This window comes from Erinaceus europaeus, chromosome 2 (assembly GCF_950295315.1).
Source record: "Erinaceus europaeus chromosome 2, mEriEur2.1, whole genome shotgun sequence".
NCBI classification, from domain to species: Eukaryota; Metazoa; Chordata; class Mammalia; order Eulipotyphla; family Erinaceidae; genus Erinaceus; species Erinaceus europaeus.
In genome coordinates, this window is record NC_080163.1 from 195,071,549 (window position 1) to 195,099,227 (window position 27,679).

Below are 27,679 nucleotides of genomic sequence, written 5' to 3' on the forward strand. Positions count from 1 at the left end.
TAGGACAGTTTACACACACACACACGCACACACACACACTTTTTTCTGAGAGGGGGAGCCCATCTGACATGAAAGGCTCAAAATAAAGGTGATTCTGGGGGAGGTGGGGTGAAGGACTATGCACCAGTTTGGGAAGGCCTTCTCCCAGCCTTCTCCCAGTGCGGCGCCCTCTGCCCACTGAGAACCACTAGTCAACCAGCCTAGTCTGCGGGACTCTGCCAAGTCCTCCACCCTCCGCACTCCTCCTCTGCCCCGGGGAGGCTTGAAGGTGATGGAAACCCGCGTCCCAGGTCCCTTCTCTCCGCCTAGTGCTACAGTGACAACCCCCCCCCCCCATCCACTTTCTAAGCTCTTGCTCTGGAACTCAGTTAGACTCAGACCCGCCGGGCACGCACAGCCCGGGTCGCCCCCCCCCCCACCTCTAATTGTCCTTTGGCTCCGTCGCACCGCACATCCTGGCTCGTCCCGCTGCGGGCGGCGGGCGGGCTGCAGCCCCGACCGCGCATCCCGGGCTCCCCCCGCCCCCGCCCCCGCCCCCGCCCCCGGGCTGGAAAGGGACGGTGGCTGCAGGCCGCGGGGGGTGAGGGCGGCACCCGGCAGAAGCTCAAGAGCCTCCCCGCTCCAGAGACGCTCCCGGGAGTCACACTCCTGAGGCTGCAGAAGTTGCCACACACCCGGCTGTGCAGAGGACACGGCGTCAGACAGACCCCAACAGGCGCTGACTGAGGAATTCGGGGTGCAGCCTGTGAAGCTTCGCCACCCCCCCAGGCCGAAGAGATAACGGGGCTCTTGATAAGAACCCCAGTTCTTGCCCAGTGCGGGCACCTCAATGGAATCATCATCCCCCCCACACACACACCACCACCACCTTCCCCTTTAGCTTCGGGGACATCTCTCTCCTCCTTTCCTTTAATTTCTGCCCTCTCGGGAGGGTCCCCCTGCTTTTAATAAACTTGCCCCGCAAACCCTCAAAGCCCGGAGCGCCCACTCACTAGCTCTCCCTTTGTGGAAGCTGGCGGCCGCCACTCACCCTTGGGTGCGCGGGTCACCAGAACCACGTGCGGGGCGCCCCGCCTGTGTGGGGGTGCCGCCTCGGCCCCGCAGCCCACCGAGCGACAGGATCGAGCGGGGGTGGGTTGGGGAGGTCCGGGGGCGCCACCCTCCCGCACCCATCCCCACCCCATTCCCGTCCGGGCCTCGGGGCTCCGCGCTGCCCCTTCCTCCAGGGTCAAGTGCAAGGTCCTCGGCCTACCCGGCCGGCCGCGGAAAGCGCCCCCTCAGGCGGCGCGCGCCCCCGTGAGGGGTCCCCTCAAACGAGGGCCACAGGGGAGGCGCAGCAGCGCGGGCGCGATGGGGGGCGGCCTGGAAAGGTCTCCGGTGCACCCCCCTCCCACACCCTCCTCCCCCCCACCCCGCCTCCTTGGGCCCCCCGAACCCCGTCTCTAACTAGCTTCCTCAGCCCAGCCCGGTCGTCACCCCGCGATCCCTAGCCCCCGCCCCTGGATCGCAACCATTCGCCCAGCACTCACCTCCGGGAGCAAACAACGCCCTCTCCTCCTCCTCTGCCTCCTCCTCCTGCCCCCTGGCCGCTCCCCTCTTCCGCCCGCCGCCTCGCCGGGGTCCCCGGGTTCACCTCAGCTCTGGGGCTGCAGCGCCTGAGTCGGCGCCTCCGCCGCGTAATCGTCTCGGGGCCCCAGGTACCGAGTGCGCCGGCTCAGGTGTCGCCGCCTGCGGTGGCTTGGGGGCGTGAGGGTGGCTGCAGAGCGGGCGCGCGCTCCTCGGACGGGCCTGCCCTCGGGGCTCCCGGCGGCTGGGCAAGCTTTACCCGTGCCGTCCCTCGGGCCGGGGCCGCAGCGCGCCTGCTCCTCCGCCGCTCCCGCGGGCGCCCCCCTAGCCGCGCCCCGCGCCGCGCCGCGCCGCGCCGCCGAGCCGGAGCCGGAGCGGGAGCCGGAGCCGGAGCCGGAGCCGGAGCGCGCCCCTCGCCTCCCGCGCCCGGCTCCGAGGGACACCGCGCGGGCCGCCGGGCGCTCAGCCGCGCATCACGCGCCTCCTCGGGCTGCGAGCGCCTGCCTGCCGCGCCCCGGGCCGCCGGGGCATGGATGCGGACGCGCTTCGGGCCCCGCGCTGACGGGCTGGGCGAGGGGCAGCGGCTGGGACCGGGATGCGGGCGGCGGGCGACGAGCTGGCGGGGTGGCTGGCGAGCCCTGGCGAGGCGCTCGAGCCGGGAACCCTGGGACAGGCACGTGGCCCCGCCCCGCGCCCCCACCCCCAGCCCGGGCGTGCACTGTGCCCTCTCCGCCGCCGCCTCTGCTCCTGTGCCCGCTTTTTTTTTTTTTTCTTTCTTCCTGCTTTCCGCCGCGCCAGGTAGCACACTCCAACCTCTTGGCTTGCCCCCTCCTTTTTCTCATGCGACCCTGCCCGCCGCCCCCCGCCACACACACTCCCCAACTGGTGAAAAAAGTTGCACCGGGAGTTGGAGGAGAGAGAGCACCTGCCTCACAAATCAGCCTCAGGAAACGAGTTTGGAGAGCCCGGGAAAAGTCACAGGACCCAGCAACCGCCTTTCTTGCAGAGCCTTTTATGCTTTGCTGGCCTGAGGCTGCGGCCACTTGATCCTCCCCGGTCTGTGTTTGCAGCAAGGACTTGCAGGTTGGCGACCCCACGGCCAGGAAGAGAGTTGGCACTGCCAGACCTGCCGGGGAGCTCTCGGGTGTGGGCAGGTCTGAGAGGCCCTGTGCCCTGGTGGCAAGAGCTTCTCGGGAACCAGACCTGTTGGCTTTTCCTCTCAGCCTTGCCCCGCATGGCGTCCGACCACATACAGAGTCCAGTTTCTAGAAAAGCAAAAATCTCTCGGGGGTATGAACTTCAGAAACTAAAAATCCCGCCATTCTCTGCCAGACATCATAAAAACTTATAACGATGGAAAAAAAATTTTTTTTAAAGGACAACTCAGGTTAGTCTTCCCTTGCATCAAGCTGAATTTCAGAAACAGGGTGTGAAGTTCTGCCCTTATGTCCTATTTTATATATCATTTAATGATAAATGTGTAAAGACACGCACTACTGTTGTTCTCGTTTTGTTAACGTTCATGATTTAAAAAATGCAAGGTCTCGGGTAAGTATGTGAAGAGTCAGCCACGTGCTGATTAAAAAAAAAAAAGTAATGTGCAGATTAGAAATTTTTTTTGAAATTTCATGAAACACACAAGGACTATTTTCCCTGCATATGCATCTCAACCAGAGTACTATCCATTCTTATTTAAATTGCATTAGGAAAAGCTAAAAATAATGAACATATGACATAAAAGATAAAGATCCCACATCAGTTAATAAGCATTTTCTTTAAAAACTCATTGCCCTAGTGGCATACTTCAGTTGCAAGTTACTATTTTGATTATATAAATAAATTACTGATTTAAAGAGATAACTAGATATTAAGTAAGACTTGAACTTTTTATGAAAATCTTTCTAAAAATTTGTGTATACCTCACCTGCCATGCACTTGACTGGAGCTGAAGGCCAAGCCCCATCTCTCTGGAAATTTTAGTGCTGTTCTCTTTCTCTCTTTCCACATACATATATGTGTCACTCTCTATCTCTTTTTATCTGAAAAGATTGGAAAAGAGCAGTGAAACCCCAGTTACAACAAAGAAAGAAATACAATTTGTGTGATACCCTTTTCCTTAATAAAAGCAGGTATACTTTCCATTAATATTTTTGTTATACTTGGGAAAGAAAGGCATTGGCATATTAGGTGTGGGCATCTCCATGTTTATTGCTTCTGTGATCTCTACAGACTTCTGTGTCTTTATACAATGATTGTTGGATTTCTCACAGTTTGGCACACAAATCACAGTCTGTAACTATAAACAAATGAAGTTAATCATGGTGTCGCTGAATTGTATTTTTGTAGTTTGAAAATTAAAAAGAAATTGGTGAAGTTCTCTCTCTTTTTTTTTTTTTGGGGGGGGAGTCTACCAGAACATAACGGTGAATATTATTGACTATATGAAGTAAATAATGAAAACATTTGGCCCTGTAATTTAGACTATCAAATGTTTTTGTTGTTTTTTTTTAATTTCTTTATTGTGGGATTAATGGTTTACAGTTGACAGCAAAACACAGTAGTTTGTTCATGCATAACATTTCCCAGTTTTCCACATAACAATTCAACCCCCCCCCCCCAGGTCCTCTACCATCATGTTCCAGACCTGAACCCTTCCACCACCCCCACCCCAGAGTCTTTTTGGTGCAATACACCAACTCCAATCCAAGTTTTGCTTAGTGTTTTCATTTCTGATCTTGTTGTGAGTGAGATCATCCCATATTCATCCTTCTGTTTCTGACTTACCTCACTTCACATGATTTCTTCAAGCTCCATCCAAGATGGGGTGAAGAAGGTGAAATCACCATTTGTAATAGCTGAGTAGTATTCCTTTGTGTATATAGACCACAACTTAACTCAGCCACTCATCTGTTGTTGGGACACCTGGGTTGCTTCCAGGTTTGGGCTATTACAAACTGTGCTGCTATGAACACAGGTGTACACAGATCCTTTTGGATGGATGTGTTGGGTTCCTTAGGATATATCCCCAGGAAAGGAATTGCAGGGTCATAGGGTAAGTTCACTTCTAGCCTTCTGAGGGTTCTCCAGACTGCTCTCCACAAGGGCTGGATCAATTGACATTCCCACCAGCAGTGCAGGAGGGTTCCTTTGTCATTTGTTGCTGTTGTTATTTTTAGATAGAGGCAGAGAGAGAGAAAGAGATATCACAGCACCAAAGCTTCCTTCAATGTGGTAGGGGCTGTGCTTGAACCTATGACATGTACATGGAAAAGCAGCATGCTGTCCACGTGAGCTATTTTGCCAGTCCTAGGGCATCTAATGTTAAGCACAGCAGAGCGGCTTTAAGTTGAACAGTGCAAGAATATCAGTGTCCATGGAATTCAACATCCTCTTGTGAACAGTGACAAATATTTGACTATATCTCAGTGGGACACCCGTGGATTTTCACTTAAAATATTTATAAAAACACTAGTTTTGGGGGTCGGGCGGTAGCACAGCGGGTTAAGTGCACGTGGCGTAAAGCGCAAGGATTGGTGTAAGGATCCGGGTTCCAGCCCCCAGCTCCCCACCAGCAGGACGTCGCTTCACAGGCAGTGAAGCAGGTCTGCAGGTGTCTATCTTTCTCTCCCCCTCTCTGTCTTCCCCTCCTCTCTCCATTTCTCTCTGTCCTATCCAACAACGAACGACATCAAAAATAACAATAATAACCACAACAAGGCTACAACAACAAGGACAACAAAAGGGGGAAAATGGCCTCCAGGAGCTGTGGATTCATGGTGCAGACGCCGAGCCCCAGCAATAACCTTAGAAGCAAAAAAAAAAAACAAAAAAAAAACCCAAAACACTACTTTTAATAATGAGCAAAATAAAGATCATGCACAGACTCCAGAAGATAAAAAAAAAAAAATAGGAACATTACTAGGACCAGAAAGACAGCATAATATTCAAGCAAAAAGATTTTTCATACAGAGCAGAGCTCTGATTAAAATAAAAAAAAAAATAGGTACAACATAACATCTTTGTCCTCTTTTGGTTCATGTTTTGTTTTTCTTTCCCATGACATTGTTATTATTATTATCATCATTACTACTCCCTCTATCCCCCTTCCTCTCTTAATTTCTCTTTGTCTCTATCAAAAACGAAGGAGGGGGTGGGAAAAGGAATAAAAATATGCCCACTAGGAGCAATGGATTCATCATGCAGGCATCAAACCTGAGAGAGAACACTACTAGCCATTAAAAAGATTAAAAAAAAAAAAAAGAAAAGAAATTTTGTCACTTTTATCACTGTTTGGACATATCATAGACAACTGCTAGATCAGATCTGGACTAAATATATTTCTTATTTAGCATGTGGCAGGCACTGTTTCAGTACTTCACATATTAACTAGCATGATGATTGATAGCAAGAAAATGTTATATACATAACCTCCTGCCATGCAATACGTATAGTAACATTATCCCACGATCTCTTATTTCCTTCCAAAAGTCAGCTTCATTCCCTCTCAACACTACATTTTGTGCTATTATCCTTGGTTTATATGTGCAAATGTTACTCTTTTCATTTAAATCCAATTTCATTATGGCTTACAGACTGCATTAGAAGATTCTGGCCTAGGGGTCAAACTAGAATAGAAGAAGAAGTCAAGAATCAAATAAGGCAGATCTGTCAAGCCCATTGTTTCTGCATGTACCACTGATGCTCTGGCTTCTCTTTGCTTCATGGGGAACTCTATTGCATGTGCATTTAATTTTTTATTTTTATTATAAAATAACATTATAGTTATAAATATAAGTAATATTATAATTATTTATACTGATTTACATAATTGTAAGATGATAGGTATAATTCCACACCGTTCCCAACACTTGAGTTCTGTATCCCCATTCCCTCCACTGGAAACTGCAACAGTTCCCCCAAGGTTGCAGATATGGGTTGACTATTATGAAATTAAATCTTTAAAAAAATAAATGTAAGTGTTTCATCTTTTAAGAAGAAAAGCTTTCTTAACTCTCCAAAGGGATCTCTTGGGGCCCAATCAAATAAAAATTCTACTTTTATGAATTAGTACATGATAGTAGACATCACTAACTTATCACTACTTGCTCCCTGTGTCCTAAAGCAATATTTTAGGGCTTATTTTATTGCATAAAGAGAGAGAGAGAGAGAGAGAAAGAGTGAAAAAGAAAGAGAAGTCAAAGTGCTTCAGTGCATGTGACACTGGGGACCAAACCAAGAGCCTTAGCAATGCAAGCCCTTCATTCATTCAAGCCCTTCATTCTGCCAGTTGAGATATTACCTCTGTCCCAATATTTATCTTCACAATTAGGAAATGTCATTCATGAAAATTTCTCCATTCTAGTAGACAATAAATTTGAAACTTTAAAAAAGTTTTCCAAAATTTCATGACGAACCATGTTCAGAATTGGGAATTTGTTCTCATGTGTCCTTTGGCCTTTTAACACTGATGGGTTTGCTATACTGAGTCTCTGTGGGTGACACCATAATTTTAAAGAACATTAAAATAATATTCTTTATCACCAAAGCTAAAGCTCTGTACACAGCAGCATCCTTTTCCCTCCCGTTTTGCTAGTGTTAGGTATTACAATCATTGATGTGTACCCTTAATGCCTTCTGAGAATAAAGAGCAATTGTTAGAACACAAATCATTGGGCTGTTGGAAAAGTCAGTGTACGTCTGTAGATTTTTCTATGCAGAAACTCATCATGACTTTTCCAATGACCCAGTATTTGACCTAAATGCACTGCAAACTTTAGAAAACCCCAACTGTTATGATATTCCAGCACTATTGAATACATTCATGTAGGCCATATCCTTTTTTTCTTTTTCAGACAGAAAGACAGAGAAAGTACAGGAGAGACACCATAGTGCCAAAGCTATTTTAATCCTCCCTGAGCTTCTTTATTCTCATTCTCTCCCTCCATATCTCTCTTTCTTATCACTAGGGCTTTTTCCAGTGTGTGTGTGTGTGTGTGTGTGTGTGTGTGTGTGTGTGTATGGGGGGAGGGGAGGAAGAGAGAGAGAGAGAGAGAAACCATAAGAGCACACCAAAACTTCCTCTTATGTGGTGGGTTCTGGGCTCAAAACAGTGCAAGCAAGTGCACTATCCAGATGAACTGTTTTGCCAGTCAGTCAATACTGCTCATCTAGATTCTGATCTTTATATCTGTTTATTAGTCACCTCTTTGTAGCAGTTCTCAGTTTCACTGAACATCATTCCAAAATATCAAGACTTCTTTATCTATATCTCCTGATACCAGGATCTGAGTGCCATACAAAGGAAATGATTCATCTACATGGTCCATTTACACTTATTGGGAAGTTTAAAGACTACTCACAAAATCCATGCTTCTTTTTTTAGGACTACACTCACTGCCTTTTAACATAAAGAACTAATTGTATTGTTTTAAGGGAAAACTTGCCCTAGTAAATTGGCATGTTGTGTGTTTTGTAATTTTTATTTCATGTGATTATTTTAAAGTCATGTTGGCCAAGTGGTTACTTTCTCCAGTCAGGCTTTAGCTCCTGGATGAAAGAATCCATTAAATCTCTGTTTGTTCTTAAGTATCAGCCTTAAACCTGACCCTCCCAATGTCTGCAAAGGAAGTAGATTTCTGTATCAATGGAAAACAATAAACACTATGGACTTTGCCCTGAGTTTGCAGACTTGGATTAACCATGTGTATTTCACTCTATGGTTGGAATCCTGTTTTGAGCACCTCTAGTGCTTTGCCTTGTTTCTCATCCATAGCCGATCTCTTCTTTCTTAAAAAAAAAAAAAAAAAAAAGTGGAAAGGAAAACTATTGTGTACACAGACTTAATAAAAAAAAACCAGAATAATATGTATCTGAAGAAATAGTAAATAGGACATTGGTAGATAGCATAATGGTTATGCAAACAGACTCTCATGCCTGAAAGCTCCAAAGTCCCAGGTTCAATCCCCCACACCACCATAAGCCAGAGCTTGCTCTGGTTAAAATGAATAAATAAATAAATGTAAGAAATAGCATATAAAAAGGGTTAGGCAGGTAGAAAAAGCTGGTCACATTATATACTGTGAGGACATCATAACTGCCTGAGTATTTCCAAGATGTAATTAGAAGCTAACGTGCTTACTTTAAAGCTGTTACAGACTACTTTTGAGTATTTCTCAAAATAATAACCTACTTAAATGACCAATTCCCTATTCTCTCCTACCCAAAAAATAGTCTTCTCTACCAAACTACCTCCCCCAAATGATCAGTTAAATATTTACTATTAAAACAAACCTAGGGTTCGGAGACCTATCGTAACCCTGACCAAGTGGAAATTTTTGCGGAACACAGAGTAAGATGGTTTTATGTGCTTAGGCTCACATAATGTTTCAAATAACTCACTCAGTACTACATACTGGCAGAGAGTAAGGTCAACTTCACTGCTTAACGGTAAGGGCCACGCTTACATTCACACACAGGAATGGAGTGAACAAAAAGACTGCAGAGGTACAAAAATGACTTGGGGAAGTTTGAAGGCTCAAGAGGTAAAATCAAATCAAATGGTCAGGCCCATGTGGTTCCCAATCTTTCTCTAGATCAGAAACCTTGACATGCTGGTGTAAAACTTGGTTCCGATTGGTGACTCAGGAATGCCAGGTGATGGCAACTATAGCCCCTGGAAATGACTAAGCAGTAAAAGTGAGACAGGGAAGTCATCCTTCTCCAATCAAAACAAAATCAAATCTACACTAAAAGCCAAAGATTCCTGAAGACTCTGATATTAAGGAAGGCAAACAAAAATCACAGTGAAGTATTCTTTGTAGATGGCACTTATTTTATGGCATTGTTAGATAAAAATATTAAAATATGAGCCAAAGAAGGGGCCAGGTGGTGATGCATCTGGTTGAGCGCACGTTATAATGCTCAAGGGCCTGGGCTCAAAACCCCCAGTCCTCACCTGCAGGGGAAAAGTTGGGTGAAGCAGGGCTACAGGTATCTTTCTTTATCTCTGCCTTCTGCTACTTTCTTGATTTCAGTCAGGCACTATCCAATAAAAAAAGATAATGTTTTTTAATGGGCCAAAGAACTAGGTCACTAAGTAAGGCTAGTGCCTTCTCATACCTGTGATCTAGGTTCAAAACCCAGCACCACATTGGGGATGCCATAACACCAGAGAGAGTTCAGGTATTGTAGTGTCTCCTTCTCTCTTGTATTTGTTTGTTTGTTTATTTATTTGCTTGTTTTTATGCTGACAAAGAGGAAAGGAGGAGACAGAAGAAAAAAAGGAATGGAAGGAGGGAGGGACAGAGAGAAAAAACAAAGGAGACAAAGGGAAAAGGAAGGAAAGAAGGAGGAAAATAAAATAAGATAAGGGGGTGGGAGAGAAGGAAAGAAAGAAAACAAGATAGTAGCATCATTGCTTCACCGATTGTGAAGCTTCCTGGCCTGCAGGTGGGTCCCAGTTCCTTGCATGTGGAACATGTACACTTTACCAGTACATCACCACTCTGCTCTGTGTGTGTGTGTGTGTGTGTGTGTGTGTGCGTTTTCTATCTGAATGAAAACATTAGCCCAGAAGCAGTGGAATCACACACACTCAAGTCCACAACAACACATACATACCTCTAGTAAAGGAGTAGCATCTATTCTATTGAGTCAAAAAAATAATAATAATAAATCCCTTGGAGCCTGTAAAGCAGAAACATATCTCAACAGTATTAACCATGAAAAAAGATACTCTATAAATTCAATGCGTGGAATCAATGCTACATGTTTGTCAAACTAGTAAGTCTGAATATGATCGTGAGAAAACCACTCAGGATGTGAGTAGAAAGCTTAGGTCCACAGGCATATACGCTTACACACAAAAATCAAGAAACCCAGAGAACAGATTAGCTCAATACAAGTAGAACTGGAATACATTAGAATACAATGCAAGCTTGAGTTTCAAAACAAAGGAAGAAACAACAACAAAAATTAATAAAAGTTTTCTAGAGGGACCGGGTGGTGGTGTACCTGGTTGAACGCACATGCTATACAGTGCTCAAGGACCCGGTTCGAACCCGAAGTCCCCACCTGCAGGGGGAAAACTTTGCAAGTGGTGAAGCAGGGCTGCAGATGTCTCTCTGTGTCTCTCCCTCTCTATCACTCCCTTCCCTCTTGATTTCTGTCTATCTCTATCCAACAAATAAATAAAGATAATAACAAAAAAAGATTTATTTTTAAAAAGAGTTTTCTAGAATACAGGAAAGATTAGATCCTCAGATTCGAACCCTTACTGTGTTCCTAGTTGTTACCAGATAGGAACCTATATTCCCCCTCCCAAAATAAACAGCTCACATCTAATTTAATGATGAAAAAGACCATCTTATAAACTTCAACAAAGGAACATTCAGCAAAATTAGCAGGTAAATAGTTCTCAAAATTGTGAATGTCATAAAAATAAAGGGAAACTAAGAAACTGTTACAGCAAAGAAGAGCCTAAGTAGACCTAATTAAATATGACATATCTGGGGCATTAGGCACAAAATACAACAATTTGAATCAACTATGGACTTTAGTTAACAGTCATGGATTAGTATTGGTTCACTAATTACGACAAATACACCATGTTAATGTGAGATGTTAAAAATAAGGGTAAACATGCATAGGGATCCAGGTTCAAGCCCCCAGTCCCCATCAGCAAGAGAGAAGCTTCAGGAGCAGTGCAGTGAAGCAGGTCTCTCTCCCTCTCTCTCTTTACCCCCTTCCCCTCTCGATTTCTCTCTGTCCTACCAAATAAAAAAAAAAGAGAAGAAACAAGGGCAACAAAATGAAATAAATAAATAAATATTTTTTAAAAAAGAGAGAGAGAGAGAAGAAAAATGATGATTTCACTATTTTCAGCCCATCTTGAATGGAGCTTGAAGGAATCGTGTTAAGTGCACTGGATCGACCTTCTCGTGGTGCATCCCGTGAGTACCCATTCACTGGGGAAACTGACGATCCTTCCTAGCCGACTGAATCCACATGGATCCCAGTCACTTTCAAAGCCAGCAACAAGCAGCTCCTGACAGCTTTCAACCTGACCTGTCGACTGGCTACGGATGAAGGGCAAACGCTAGAAGAAGAAATGGTAAGTGAGATAAGTCAGAAACGGAAGGATGAATATGGGATGATCTCACTCACAGGCAGAAGTTGAAAAACAAGATCAGAAGAGAAAACACTCAGCAGAACCTGGGCTGGAGTTGGTGTGCTGCACCAAAAAGACTCTGGGGTGGGTGGGGGAGAAGGTTTGCGTCCTGGAACATCATGGCAGAGGACCTAGTGAGGGTGGTATTGTTATGTGGAAAACTGGGAAATGTCATACATGTACAAACTATTATATTTACTGTTGACTGCAAAACATTAATCACCCCAATAAAGAAATTTAAAAAAGAAGATAAATTGCATACAGGAGGTTGGAACCTTTTTATACCTCTTCATCTAGTTTTCTAAGATGTCACAAAAATTATTAAAAATGAAACCTCCTGGTGGTCGGGCGGTGGCGCAGTGGGTTAAGCGCACGTGGCGCAAAGCGCAGGGACCGGCATAAGGATCCCGGTTCGAGCCCCTGGCTCTCCACCTGCAGGGGAGTCGCTTCACAGGCGGTGAAGCAGGTCTGCAGGTGTCTATCTTTCTCTCCCCCTCTCTCTGTCTTCCCCTCCTCTCTCCATTTCTCTCTGTCCTATCCAACAACGAACAACATCAACAATGGCAATAATGATAACCACAACGAGGCTACAACAAGGGCAACAAAGGGGGGGAAATGGCCTCCAGGAGCAGTGGATTCATGGTGCCAGCACCGAGCCCAGCAATAACCCTGGAGGAGGAAAAAAAAAAAGATACCCCCCCCAAAAAAAAAGAAAGAAACCTCCTAACTTTATTTTAGTTTCCTACTAGATTTCATCCACTTCTAAATTACCCTCTTGTTAGGGAAAAAAAAAAAAAAAAAAAGCTTAAGAACTTTGTGTGCATTTGTATAGCCCTGATAATTTCTGGAGTAAGAGATGCTATAAATTATGATTATCATGAGTTGCAATTGTGTTTCTTGGAACTACTTAGCATATTCACCTGACTTGGATTCTGTCATTATAGCTGAGCGATCCCTTTATAATAGTCATAGTTCCATTACAACAAATGCTATATTAAAAGAGAAATATAAGTTGAGTTAAGCTCCTAAGCTGAATATGGGCCCCAGATCACATCAAATTGAAGGAGTTTAGAGTCAACAATATTTATACCCCTTTCCCATATTTGGGAGCTACTCTCTTCCCTGATCCAGCTTTCTGGTCCTTTTTCCAGCCATGACATCATCTCCCCAGACAATAACTTGGATCCATCTGCATATCAGATTTCAGGCTCAGGGAAAAAAAAAAAAACTAGTATAGCCACAGGCCCTTTGAATATAACTAAAATATGCCTACTAGCTATCTACAAAATGGAGGACCCCCCCAACTCTTCATTTGCACTATTCCAGCCTTTAGGTTCATGATTAGTCAACAATTTGTTTGGCTTTATATGTTAACTCTCTTTTCAGCCACCAGGTTCCAGATGCTAGCATGATGCCAACCACACTTCCCTGGACAGACAACCCCACCAATGTGTCCTGGTGCTCTGCTTCCCCAGAGCCCTGCCCCACTAGGGAAAGAGAAAGACAGGCTGGGATTATGGATCAACCTGTCAACGCCCATGTACAGCGGGGAAGCAATTACAGAAGCCAGGCCTTCCACCTTCTGCACCCCACAATGACCTTTATATTAGGTTAATCAGAAACTTAAGTAACTCTTCCTTGTTTCTTTTTCTCCCCTTCATTCTCCTACCCTTACACATTTCCTTCAAACATTCTCTTTCTCTGTACATCTACTCTACACTTGGTAGTTTCATGAAAGAAATCACTTCCACACAAAAGAGGTACCATTCCATTTACTGACATATATTATGTTGTCAAAACTGATTCTTAGTTGCCTTCTTTTCTGAAATGCCTCCCTTTATGTTCAGTTACTTCACACAAAAGATGGCTGTCTATTTTGAAGAGTTTCTTGGACTTTCACTCTCTCCCTTCACAGACTAGGTATGTGTGTGTGAATTGTAGGCTATACACAGATGGTCTGTGTCTCAGCTTCCCAACTCACAAAATAGTAAAAGGAATCCTACCTTAGAAAGTTATTAAGATTAAGTGAAGAAATAGTTAAGAGAGTTTTCTGAAGCTTGATGTGTTTTTTTGTAATTAAATTTTTCCACTTTTTTTTTTTTTTTTGCTACTAGGGTTATCTCTGGGGCTCAGTGCCAACACTATGAATTCACTGTTCCTGTGGGCATTTTTTTTTTTTTCATTTTCCACTTTTATTTGATAGGGCAGAAAGAAATTGAGAGAGGTGGTCCGGGAGGTGGCGCAGTGATAAAGCTTTGGACTCTCAAGCATGAGGTCCCGAGTTTGATCCCTGGCAGCACATGTGCCAGAGTGATGTCTGGTTCTTTCTCTCTCCTTCTATCTTTCTCATAAATAAATAAAATCTTTTAAAAAATGAAAAAAGAAAGAAAGAAATTGAGAGAGGAGGAGGAGCTAGAAGAGGAGAGAAAAAGATAGATTTGCTTCGCCACTGTGAAGCATCCCCTGCAGGTGGGGAACGGGGGTTTTGTGCACTGTATTGTATGTACTTAACCAAACAAAGTGGGGTTGTATTGTTATGTGGAAAACTGGGAAATGTTATGTATGTACAAACTATTATATTTACTGTCAACTATAAAACATTAATCCCCCCAATATAGAAATTTAAAAAAAAAAAGAAAATAACTATAAAACCTGATGTTTTAACAGTGACCCCAGGAAGTGGCTCAGTGATTACAATGCATTCCTTACATGTATGGCACCACACAAGACAGATCAATGTTCTGCTCTCATTCTTTTTGTCTCTTTCATTATATAACTAAATGATTTCTTTCTTTTTTTTTTTTAAGAAGCATTGGTATTTTTGTAAATACAAATCATCAAATGTCATTTCTGAGAACATTTTCAAGGTTCTATGGAAACCCATAAACTAAGGTGGAAACTGTACTTAACTACTCACTTACCTTTGGTAATTCAATTATTTTCCCCTAGGGTAAGCTATGATGCAGTTAAATTGAACATAGCAGCCTCTAGAGGCACTGAAGCTAGTATTGGTGGTGTTGTAGATGTTACTATTAAGTCCCCAACATTATTCTTCTCCAATACATTAAACATTTCCTACAGACTTAGCCAATATAGATTTTAAAAAAATGACACCATCTTCTCAGACAATACTTTTTTAACATAGTTATAATTTATTTCTTTCTTTCCCTTTTGTTGCCCTTACTGTTGTTTTTTAATTTTTTATTACCTTTATTTATTTATTGAATAGTGACAGCCAGAAATCCAGAGGGAAGTGGGGATAGAGAGGAAGAGAGACAGAGAGACACCGGCAGCACTGCTTCACCACTCACAAAGCTTTCCTCCTGCAGGTGGGGACCGGGGACTCAACCTGGGTCCTTAAGCATTGTAATGTGCGCTCAACCAGATGCGCCACCACCTGGTCCCACCCTTGTTGTTTTTTATTGTTGTTGTAGTTATTACTGTTGTTGTTATTGATGTCGTCATTGTTAGATAGAACAGAGAAATAGAGAAAGGCAGGGAAGACAGAGAGGGAGAGAAAGACAGACATCTGCAGACCTGCTTCACCGCTTGTGAAGCGACTCTCGCCGTTACGCTGGCCCTTGTGCTTCCCGCCACATGCGCTTAACCTGCTGCGCTACTTCTGGACTCCCCCAGACAATACTCTTACTCCACCTGCACTTAGGCTATCGGGCTCAGGCAAAAATTACCAAAGTCGTGGACCCCTTGAAACACCTAAAATAGACTTCCCACACGAATAGACTCTTAGTTTCATCTGTTCTATTCTTACCTTTAGGTTCCTGTTTATTAAATATTTTGTCCTGCTTTATATCTTACCACCTTTTCAGCCACCAATTTGCAGACACTACGATGACGCCATCCTGACTTCCCTAGGCAGACATCCTCATCAATATGTCTTGGAGCCCCACCTCTCCAAGAGCCCTTCCCCACTAGGGAAAGAGAGAGACAGTCTGGGAGTATGGCTCAACCTGTCAACACCCATGTCCAGTGGAGAAACAATTACAGAAGCCAGACCTCCCACCTTTGGCACCCCATAAATAATTTTGGTCCTTACTCGCAGAGGGATAAAGACTAGGGAAGCTTCCAATAGAGGAGATGGGATACAGAACTCTGGTGGTGGAACTCTATGGAATTGTACCTCTGTGATCTTACAATCTTGTTAATCATTATTAAATCACTAATAAAAAAGTAGCTGTATGACCACAATTAACTAAAACATAGCATCATTGCATAACTATGCTAACATTCAGTTCTGGAAATTCCCAGTTATTGAGTTGTGCTTCTGTAACATTTAAAGTCAGCCCCAGCCCATCACATCAGTGCATTTCAAAAATGCTTTACAGCCCAAAAGTCCAAACTAAGGTGCTTTAAATTACTTAATTGCTAATTAAATATCTACCACCCAAGTTCAATGGAGTGTTATTCCATTGTTATTCCAAACTATTCTCTAGTTTGATTCATATACTTGGAAATCCACACACAACTGAATTTCCATGTCATACTGAAAGAGATTAGAGTGAAGACACTTCTTTTTTGTTTTGTTTTGTTCTTTTTCCCTTTTTTGTTGCCCTTTTTCTTTATTGTGCTTGTAGTTATTATTGTTGTTGTTACTGTTGTCATTGTTGGATAGGACAGAGAGAAATGGAGAAAGGAGGGGGAGAGAAAGACATGTGCAAACCTGCTTCACCGCCTGTGAAGCGACCCCCCTGCAGGTGGGAAGCCAGGGGCTCCAACCGGGATCCTTAACGCCCGGTCCTTGTGCTTCACATCACACATTCATTGATTCATTCTTTCATTCTTTTGTAAACATTTATTGAGTATGCTTTCTCTTAATACAAAGGAAAAAAGACTCAGGGGAGATGGCATAGGAGTTATACAAACAGACTCTTATGCCTGAGACGCCCAGGTTCAATCCCCTGTACCACTATAAACCAGAGCTGAGCAGTGCTCTGGCAAAAAAAAAAAAAAAAAAAAAAGACAAGACATTGGTATTTGCCAATATCAAAAATAGCTCACAAAGTACTCAAATTACTTACAGTTTATTGAAGGGAGTAAAGGTAGAGAAGGAAGGATAAGGAGAAGAGAGACAGGAATGGAGATGGGGTGGGGGTTCAAGTCACTGCACTAGAGAGAGAGAGAGGGAAAGTAAGTAGTGGTAACAAAAGAACAGTATGAAAAATAAAGCTTGAAAAAAAATGTCTGAAAAGGCTGTACGAAGAGAGTGACATTTGAGCAGAATTTGTTAACTAATTCACCATTAAGCTACTGCAACTACCATGAGAATGTCACTCCCATAAGAGGAAGAAATCTGCGTTTTGAATTCACTGTGTCTTCTGTGCCTAGAACACTATCTCATTCATGGCATGTTAAACAGTTTGTATTAAATGGGTGAATAAATGAATGGCTGCCTGGCACCTGAGACCTCTCTGAATGAGAGGATTTTCTCCCTTGACAAATGAATCATTTCTAAATATATGTAACTTTGTGTGCTACCACTGGTTTCCACAGTGTCAAATGTAGTTAGAGTCAACCAGATTCATCAGGAAACTAATCTTTATCAAATGTCCACAGGGGCCATTAGAATTTTTGGATAATAAATTTCTGAGAGTGAGAACAGATAACTTCTCAATCATTTGATGTGTGGGGTCACCAATTTTTTGACTGTGAGAGCTGCAGCCTGAAGGGGGGATGCCTAGCATAGCACCCCAGAAAGGTGGCCCACCCCAATGCATTTCAAGCAACTTGCAAAACAGAGTTTCCAGGGGACTGAAGTTTGATTTCTGATAGTATATGCTGATGCACTTAAGTATGGTGTTTTCAAATGCAGCTACTCTAACCTTAGTCACTGGCTGCCTTGAGTTTGCTGTTCACCACAGTTATTCCCACTTTGTGTTAAGATCTGTTTCAACCTACCGAGAACCAGCTCTTAAGTCTGTGGTATTGTGGGCTCAGGAATTCACTCACACAGCAAACAGTCATATATATATTTATATAACAAACAGTTATATATATATGACTCAGTCACTGATTACCAGAGCAATGCAAATCAAGACAACCATAAGATACCAGATCACCACTGTGAGACTGGCCTCCATCAAAAAGGACAAAAGCAACTAATGCTGGAGACAAGGTGGAGAGAAAGGAAGACTTTTACACTGTTGGTGGGAATGTAAAATGATCCAGGTCCCACGGGAAACAGTGTTGAGATTGCAGGAAATATTCAAAAACAGACCGACCTATGATCTGACAATTCCTCTTCTAAGTATCTACCAAAGAGATACAAAAACACTGAAGGGGCCCAATTGCTCCACAACAGATGAGTGCTTAAGGAAGTTGTAGTATACACACACAATGGAGTATTAGTCAGCTGTAAGAAATAATGAGATAGTCTCTTTTTCTATGACATGGATGAAAGTGGAGGGAATTGTGTCAAGTAAAAAAAGCCAGAAAGGGGGCAGGGCGGTAGGTAGCACAGTGGGTTAAGCGCACATGGCGTAAAACACAAGGACTGGAGTAAGGGACCCAGTTCGAGCCCCTGGCTCCCCACCTGCAGGGAGGTCGCTTCACAGGTGATGAAGCAGGTCTGCAGGTGTCTATCTTTCTCTCCACCTCTCTGTCTTCCTGTCCTCTCTCAATCCTAAACAACAATAACGATAAGCAATAAAGGCAACAAAAGGGGGAAAATATCCTCCAGGAGCAGTGGATTTGTAGTGCAGGCACTGAGCCCCAACAATAACTCTGGAGACAAAAAATAAAATAAAATAAATTTTAAAAAATAAGCCAGAAAGAGAAGGCTAAATACTGAATAGCCTCATTCATAGGTGGGACCTAATAAGCAAGTCAAGGGACAAGACAGGGAGAAAGTTCAATAGACCGAGATCTATTGCAGCAGGTCCAGTAACTCAGAAAGGAAAAGGAAGTCATATGGGGTGGAGGTATCTAGTGTTCTATGATGGAGAAAGATGGCAGGTTACTGATGCCTTGGGGGGAACATGGAACAATCCTGTAAGAAAACCTTTCCTCACTAAGGTCATATTGGAGTTAAAAAAAAAAAAAAAGCAATGCATATACACAAATGCAGGATTGCAAACTAGTCATGAGTTTGACCTGCAAAGGTGACCACCTGAATTAAAGCACTATAAAATAACTAGTCAAGGTAGTTATTTATTACAAAATAGTCAAGGAAGAACCAGCCCTATGATTGAAGTGTTTCATTCTCCTGTGTAGATTTCTTAATTACTAAGCTAAGCAGTTAAGAAAATACTATTTTTTTAGACTGTTAAGTGTCCAATTATAGGTCTCAGCAACACTATTAATAGAAATTACCCTGAAGTAGAAGTAGCATCGGTTACATAGTGAAATAGTTGGATTTTATTTTAACTACATCTTTAGAAGGCAAAATAGGCCACAAAGAAAGCATAGAATAGTATGAGTGTGTTTATAGTTGTAGAAATACTCCTGTCTTATTTAATGCATGATAGGACCAGGGAAGTATAAAATGAAGATGACTGATCAGGTATTTTGAAACTATAACTTAGTTATAATAATGACCCTCACTTCATACCTTTCCTCAAACCACTTTATTTAAAATAATTTAAAAAAACATACAATAAAGTGTATGTTCCTGATGGACTATGCTTAACTCTTACACTGTTTAGAGAAAAATGCTTAATGCATGTTTATTCTCTGATTTAATCTGAACTGGAAGATAAAGATTCTTTTTTTGTTCATTCTCTATTCGACTTTGAAAAAAATCACTTTTCTGAGACTTTTCCTTCATTCGATTTATAGATAGTCTTCGTTTTCCATGCTTAGTCTCTGTTGAAACTATGGCATCAAAAAATATCTGTATTTTCCAATTATTACCCTACTAACTATATTTGCCCAACAGCTATGAAAAAAAAATATATATATACATTTATATTTTACCTTCTATTCTTTTCTGAGGGGCAATGTTACAAAAATACTATTTCTGGGAGTCGGGCAGTAGCGCAGCGGGTTAAGCGCATGTGGCACAAATCGCAAGGACTAGCATAAGGATCCTGGTTTGAGCCCCCGGCTCCCCACCTGCAGGGGAGACACTTCACAGATGGTGAAGCATGTCTGTAGGTGTCTATCTTTCTCTCCCCCTCTCTGTCTTCCCCTCCTCTCCATTAATCTCTGTCCTATCCAACGACGACGACATCAACAACAACAATAATAACTAATACAACAATGAAAAATAACAAGGGCAACAAAAGGGAAAATAAATAAATTTTAAAAATACTACTTCCTTCTTAATAAGACTTTAGAGTGTAAAAAGTATAAATGATTATCATTTGTTATTGTATATAGGTGCATTCTTTTATTTAATGGTCATTTCACTCAATGTGCTTTTCTCTTAGAGAACAACACCAGCCAACTCTGAAATCATCATCTCATGAATCATTTGTAAAATCCTTACTATAGCCTGGTGGTAAACCATGAGCGGTATTTTACAGAGAAAGAGGGGTCTAGGACAAACTGTGACTTATTACCTCAGAGAATAAGAGGAATATAATTTGGAATCGACCAAGTGGACATGGGGGCTACGGAACCATACTGGGGCACAGTATTCTGCAGTGGAATAGCATAATGCCAGAGATGATGACTGAAGTGTGGAAGACTGGCCAGCTCCATGAGGAGCTGGCCAGTCTTGCAATGATGTTATTCCTTGCGCCCACCTTTGCTGCAGTTTTTATGAGATGTTTGTGAAATGACAGTGCGATCGAGAGTAACGCCAAGATAGACTGGCTGGGCTTCATGCCGGATTCTCGTATTGTCAAGTTGCACATTAAGCTCACGCGAGGCCGAGGCATGGTATAGATGGAAAACAGATGATACCGTTTTTTGCAGTGCTAGGAATTAGTCGCCATTTTTTACAGTAATCAGATATCAGAGACATGTCTTTCGTGAGTGTTTCCTCGAGGATGTCGAACTTGGATGCCTGAGTTGCACAGCAGATGTCATCGGCGTAGATGAACTTCCTTGAAGAAGTTTCTGGGAGGTCATTGATGTAAATATTAAATAGCGTAGGAGCCAGAACAGAGCCCTGGGGGAGGCCACTTGAGACAAGTCTCCATCTGCTAGACTTGTCACCCAGATGAACCCGGAATCTTCTGTTTTGGAGAAGAAACAATATAGTGTTGGCCACCCATGGAGGCAGGCATCTTGAGATCTTGACTAGGAGACCACGGTGCCAGACCATGTCATAGGCTGCTGTGAGATCAACAAAGACAGCACCCATCTTTAAATTCTTCTGGAATCCATTTTCAATGTAAGTTGAGAGGGCCAGGGCTTGTTCGCAGGTAGATCTTCCTGGGCGGAAACCAGCCTGGGCGGGTGATAGGAATTTCTCTGTAAGATGAGAAATACGTGACAGAAGCAGCCTCTCAAGGAGTTTGTAACACACAGAGAGGAGAGAGATTGGTCTATAGCTGGCGGCCAGTGTTGGGTCTTTCTTTGGTTTCAAAACCGCTATAATCTTCGCACGACGCCAAACTTTGGGCATAGACTCAGATTCCAAGATGTGGGACAGGAATGAAGCGAGCCACTTCTTTACCGCGGGACCCAGGTTAAGAATGAGTTCTGGGGTGATGTTATCATAGCCAGCAGCTGTTCCCGGTTTAACCCTCTTCAAAGCGTCTTCCAGTTCAGACAGTGTAAAGGGAGAGATTTTTGGAGATGGACAAGATAACCGGAAGTGGGATGACCATTCATAAGAAATTTCTCTTTTCCAGACTGGGTCGATCTTAGCACGTCCAACTTGAGTTAGGTGACTGGCCACTGAGTTTGGAGATACGGGAGGATGGGAGACAGGAGGGGGTTGGCTACCGGCACCCAGTCTGTGAAGAAGCTTCCAGGCCTTCTTACTTGAGTGGGTGAAGTTCAGACTTTCCGTGAGTTGTTGCCAGCGGGCTTGGCGTGCTGCATCCAGGGAGGCAATGAGATGGTCAGCCACATCTGGGTCGCCCGACTCATCATACTGCTTTAGTAGTTGCTCGCATTCAGCATCAAGACAAGGCGTATAGTTAGCACATCTCCCACGAGGAATGGCTTGGGAAGCTGCTTTGAAGATGGCTTGGCGGAAGCGCCTGTAGGAATCTTCAGAGGGGATAGAGTTAATTGGAATTGCAGGAACAGATTTGTTGGTAAGATCACTGAAGAGACGCCAGTTTGCTTTCCGAAAGTTCCATCTTAGTTTCTCTGAGCACAGAATCAGTGGGAGCTGGAGATCAATGTGGATGATAGCTGGGCGGTGATGACTGTACGGGAAGATCTTGAGAACTTGTCTCGTAGCGGGAAAGGCTTGGCCTTTCCAAATTATATTCCTCCATGAGGATAATTTCTGGAACCATCCGTTCCACCCCGGTTCCATGGCTGCCAGTTCTTAGCAACATCGCCCCGCCAGATATTCGTCGGGATGCGGCATCATCTAAGTTCATTTCCCACGTCTACGCTCGACCGGACCTGCTAATATACGCGGATATCTTCGCCCACCCTGTCCAACGCTTGACGTCTCGTCACCCAATCTGGTCCCCCACGCCTACATTGAACTTCTCTGTTCCAGTCTCTTGGAAACAGAGCTGGCAGTCAGCTGAGGTAAAGAACAAACACCTCATCACAGACCCCTGCAAGCGTCAACCCGGCTTTGACCTAGCACGTTATGATTGGGCCCTCCTCAATCGCTATCAAACAGGCCATGGCCGGTGCGCCACTATGTTCCATCGCTGGGGAGCCAGAGACGACCCAAACTGGCCCTGCGGCTACAGACAGACTATGACCCACATAGTCAACGACTGCCACCTCTCCAGATTCAAAGGAGGCCTCGAAACTTTACATCAGGCTCAACCTGATGCTGTTGACTGGCTACGGAAGAAGGGCAAACGCTAGAAGAAGAAGAGAATAAGATTAAAGGGGCCAGGTGGTGGCGCACCTGGTTGAGCACATATGTTATGATGAGCAAGGACTCAGGTTTTTTTTGTTTTGTTTTTATCCGAGCACTGCTCAGCTCTGGCTTATGGTGGTACGGAGGACTGAACCTGGAACTTTGGAGCCTCAGGCATGAGAGTCTCTTTGCATAACCATTATGCTATCTAACCCTACCCAGGACCCAGGTTTGAGCCTCTGGTCCCCACTTGCAGGGGGAACGCAGGGATGCAGGCGTCTCTCTGTCTCTCCCTATCTCCCCTCCCCTCAATTTCTGACTGCTTCTATCCTACAAATAAAGATAATAAAAAAATTAAAAAAGAGCATAAGAGATCATGAAATTTAGGTCTGTAACTGAACTAGGAGGTCTAGGTTTTCTACCCAATGATATTACATAACAAATAATATCATATGTAAAACTAAGTCAGTGATCCGGGAGATGGCATAATGGAAAGACGTTGGATTCTCAAGCATGAGGTCCCAAAGTTCAATCCCCAGCAGCACATATACCAGAGTGATGTCTGGTTCTTTGTTTCTCTCCTCCTGACTGTCTCATTACTAAATAAATAAAATCTTTTTTAAAAAATAAATAAAACTGGGGAGTGGGGCGGTAGCACAGTGGGTTAAACACACATGGCTCAAAGCGCAAGGACCGCATAAGGATCCTGACTCAAGCCCTGGTTCCCCACCTGCAAGAGGTCGCTTAGCAATTGGTGAAGCAGGTCTGCAGGTGTCTATCTTTTTCTCTCCCCTCTGTCTTCCCCTCCTCTCTCCATTTCTCTCTGTCCTATCCAACAACAATGACATCAAGTAACAACAATAATAACGACAATAATACAAAAACAACAAGGGCAACAAAAGGGAATAAATAAATATTAAAAAAATTAATAAATAAAACTAAGTCAAAAAATTTAATTTATTTTTATAATTAAGCTCTTACTATGATCACAAAAAAGAATCAAAAGCATCTAGAATCAACTGCACACCGAAATGAAAACTCTGCCAGACATTTATAACAATAGTTATTTCATTTCTATGATATAATGAACGTACAGTTAGAACAAAGTGGAAAAGAATAGTAGCACACAGATTTATATTATAGTATGTACTACACAATCTAATGCATATACAAACATGTACGTATATAAACACACACAACTATTAACTGTATTCATGGAACACGATTTCACTCCTGTTCCCACTGAGCTAGGAGATCAAAGTGCTCAACTGATGATCAAAGGCCTTTTGAATTAGATACCAGATTAGATACTGATATGGAAGATGTATAAAATACTGACCTCCTCCAGACACACCCAGAATAATAACAGTGTAAAATAGAGTAATAACAGTATAAAATACTTTGCATTTTTTCCATCCAGTACTTATTGACTTTGACTGCCTATCTACTCAGGACTCCACTGAGTTCTCTAGAAGGTCTAAGAAGAAACATAAGACTGTCATAACTTTTTCAAGAAACAGAACTAAACATTGTCACTGTGCAATCTGAAGTCCTTGAGTATGCCTTACGAATACTAGCTCTTCCTTGAAAAATACCCTCTGTGCCACTGTTGAACTGATGTCCCTGTATGTGATAACCACATACTTCCCCTAATTAGGTCTCTATGCTCCTCTGTTGTAATTCTTTCCTTTTCTGTCTTCTGCTAAACTGGAAGTCCTAGAACAGCAGGACAGTTCTATACATAGTGAGAGTGTGATGAATTAATAGATGATAGAAGGTATCCTTTTTGATCTTGTGACTTAAACTGTGTATGTGAATTTCCAGGAATGTTTACAATAAATCAAAGCCTTTCCAGCTCCTGGAAACTCATAAACTGAAAATGATCAACATATAGTATAATCAGAAGTTTTTACTTAGAAGAAATAAAAAGTACTCTGTTCCCACAAAAAAGAAATGAAATTTATCAAACTGTCACATACTTAGCTGTGCCTGTATGTAAACAGTTTCCCTCTCCACTAAATTTACTTCTCATCACTCTAAGATATTTTTAAAAACCTAAGTAATCGGGAGTCGGGCAGTAGTGCAGCAGGTTAAGCGCAAGTGGCGCAAAGCACAAAGACCGCCGGAAGGATCCTGATTCAAGCCCTCGGCTCCCCACTTGCAGGGGGGTTGCTTCACAGGCAGTAAAGCAGGTCTGCAAGTGTCTTTCTCTCCCCCTCTGTCATCCCCTCCTCTCTCCATTTCTGTCTGTCCTATCTAACATCGACGACATCAATAACAACAATAACTACAACAACGATGACAAGGGCAACAAAAGAGGAAAATAAATAAATATTAAAAATATTTTTTGAAAAAGCCTAAGTAATCAAGATCACGTAAGGATTAGGTAATGGGTTTAGAAACTATTCAATCAATGTGGGCAGTTTGCCGGTCTCAGTCTTATCTACTACACAGTAACTTCTTACTACTATACTACTATACTTCCTGTGTCCCCATTAATAACTTCTCTGTCAGCATTAAATTGCCCTTGTCCTTGTGAAAGCTTTCTTCAGTTCTATGGGTTCAGGCTTGAATCTGGGTCATATCCACGACAAAGTAAGTGCACAATCTGAGTTATCTCGCCAATCTCACCTTGTCATGGCTTAAATGGATAAGTACATGGGCTTTAAAGTCATTTAGAAGGGCTAGTATCGCCACTGAAGATAATCAGCTAAAGACTATGTTTCTCCAAACTTACCTTATAACAAAAACCACACAGAAAGCTTTTTTCTTTTAATTCAGGGTGTTGGGACTTTACAGTACAGTCATAGTCACATGAGTATAATTTCATTATGAACCAGGATGCCCAAATTCTCTCCTACTCCTTCCCCAGAATGCCTTGCTTTGAGGCAATACACCATGCCCAGTTCACATTTAAAATACAGATATTCAGGGAGTCCGGCGGTAACACAGCGGGTTAATCGCATGTGGCACAAAGGGCGAGGACCTGTGTGAGGATCCTGGTTCAATCCCCTGGCTCCCCACCTGCAGGAGAGTCGCTTCACAGGCGGTGAAACAGGTCTGCAGGTGTCTTTCTCTCCCACTCTCTGTCTTCCCCTCCTCTCTCCACTTCTCTGTGTTCTATCCAACAACAATGACATGAACAACAATAACTACAACAACAATAAAAACAACAAGGGCAACAAAAAGGAAATAAATAAATATTTTTAAAATGTTTTTTAAAACACAGATATTCAGGCTACACTCCAGAGTGAATCTGTAAGGTTGAACTCAGACATGAGCATCTTCTCTTTAAAAAAAAACAACAACAAACTGAGAGACAGTAGACATATAACATTACTACATTAGTTTCTGATGTCCAACATAATTATTCAGTATTTCTACACAAATGGTGTCAAATGATCACCTTAGTAAGTCTAGGTAATACACACAATTAAAAAATGCTCTTCTTGTGATGAGAAATGTAAAATTTCTTCTTCTTTTTTTAAATAACTAAGATATTAGTTATTTATTAGATAGAAACAGAGAAATTTAGAGAGGATGGGGAGGAGACAGAGAGGGAACGAAACAGAGAGAGACACCTGCAGCCCTACTTCACCATTCATAAAGCTTTCCCACTGCAGGTGGGGACAAGGGGCTTGAACCAGGGTCCTTGCACATTGTAATATGTGCGCCACCACCTGGCCCCTCTAAGATAAATTCTTTTTGCATCTTTTAAATACACAATACAGTGTGTATTTGGTCATTGTGTTGTACATTACATGCCCATCATTATATTTTATTGTGGAAATTTGTAACTGTTGACCCTGTCCCCTTCTCCCACTTCATTTGCATGCATACCCTTGAGACTTTGCCAAACAACCTTCCCTGTGTTTATGAGTCCGGTATGTTTTGATTTGTCTAATTTGGCATATACTTGAGATGTGTGGTTTCTGTCTCTCCTTGACTTTATACCTTGGCCATGAGGATTTTTCAAAGTTCCCCTATGATTTCATATGAACTGAGGTTTGAGTAGCTATGCTTGATCACAGGCAGGGGTCAGGAGTTGGATCAGGAATTAGGCATTTTAATAAGAACTCCAGGGTCCAGGCAATGGAGCACTCAGCTGAACAAACATGTTACCATGCACAAGAACCCTGGTTCAAGCTCTTGATCTCCACCTGCAATGGGGAAACTTCATGAATGGTGAAGCAGGGCTGCAGCTTTCTCTCTTTCTCTCTTGCTTTCTATGTCCCCTTCCCCTCTCCTCCCTCCCCACCCCATCCTCTTAATGAAGAGAAAGGAAAAAAAAAAAAAGCTAGGAGCAATGGATTTCTATGCAGGTACCCTGATGACACTAAAGAAAAAAAAAAAAAAAAGAAGAACTCCAGGTGATTTCCATAAACACAACATTTTGAAGTTATTAAACTTTATATATAAGCATCTATTTGAAATTACTTATAGAAGGAGCCATCATATTTTGATAACTTCTAACATACAGCACAGTAGACTGCTCTTATTTAAGACTGATGGTTTGAACACTTTTTTTTTAGCCTAAATTGCTAGTTTAAACTGCCATGGACAATTGTATGAACAAGACAAACATGGGTTCATAGAGTACATATAATTATGTATATAAACTCTGTAGCATTTGTACACTTACAATTGTGAAAGAATGATATATTATCATCTTAATACTCTTTTCTGCTAATTTACTAAGGTGGTGAAATATTGCTTCCACGACAGGTGAAATTTTCAGGGTGAAGTGCCCAAATAATTCTTTCCCATTTACCTGTATCAAGCCCTATAAAAATCAGAGTGGGGCAACTTATTCCCCAAAACAAACTATCACACCCACTTTCAAAAGCCAGATGAATTGCGGCACAACACATATTTTGCTGAGTACAGAACACAAGAGATGTGAAGTCTTAAATCCCTCCAACAAGAGTTTTGTAACACAGACACCAGGGCATGCTGGCTCGCTTCCAACGAGCTTTATGACTTACTCCATCATATTCTGCAATGATCTCACAGAATCATAAAATGTTAAAATCAGACTA

General features: G+C 42.9%; 1 protein-coding gene across 7 annotated transcripts in view; it reads right to left on the reverse strand.

Moving 5' to 3' along the window:
* The window catches only part of UGT8 (UDP glycosyltransferase 8), a 193,256-nt gene that overhangs the window by 73,330 nt on the left and 92,247 nt on the right, over positions 1-27,679 (reverse strand). For 2 of the 7 annotated variants that reach the window (XM_060186118.1, XM_060186121.1), the window contains exon 1: positions 1,634-2,426. The exons of 4 other annotated variants lie outside the window; for them this stretch is intronic. The gene's annotated coding sequence lies outside the window, so the exon portion shown is untranslated. Of the gene's footprint in view, positions 1-1,529; positions 2,427-27,679 lie in introns of those variants that run through there. One more of the 7 variants, XM_060186116.1, reaches the window with a different exon arrangement.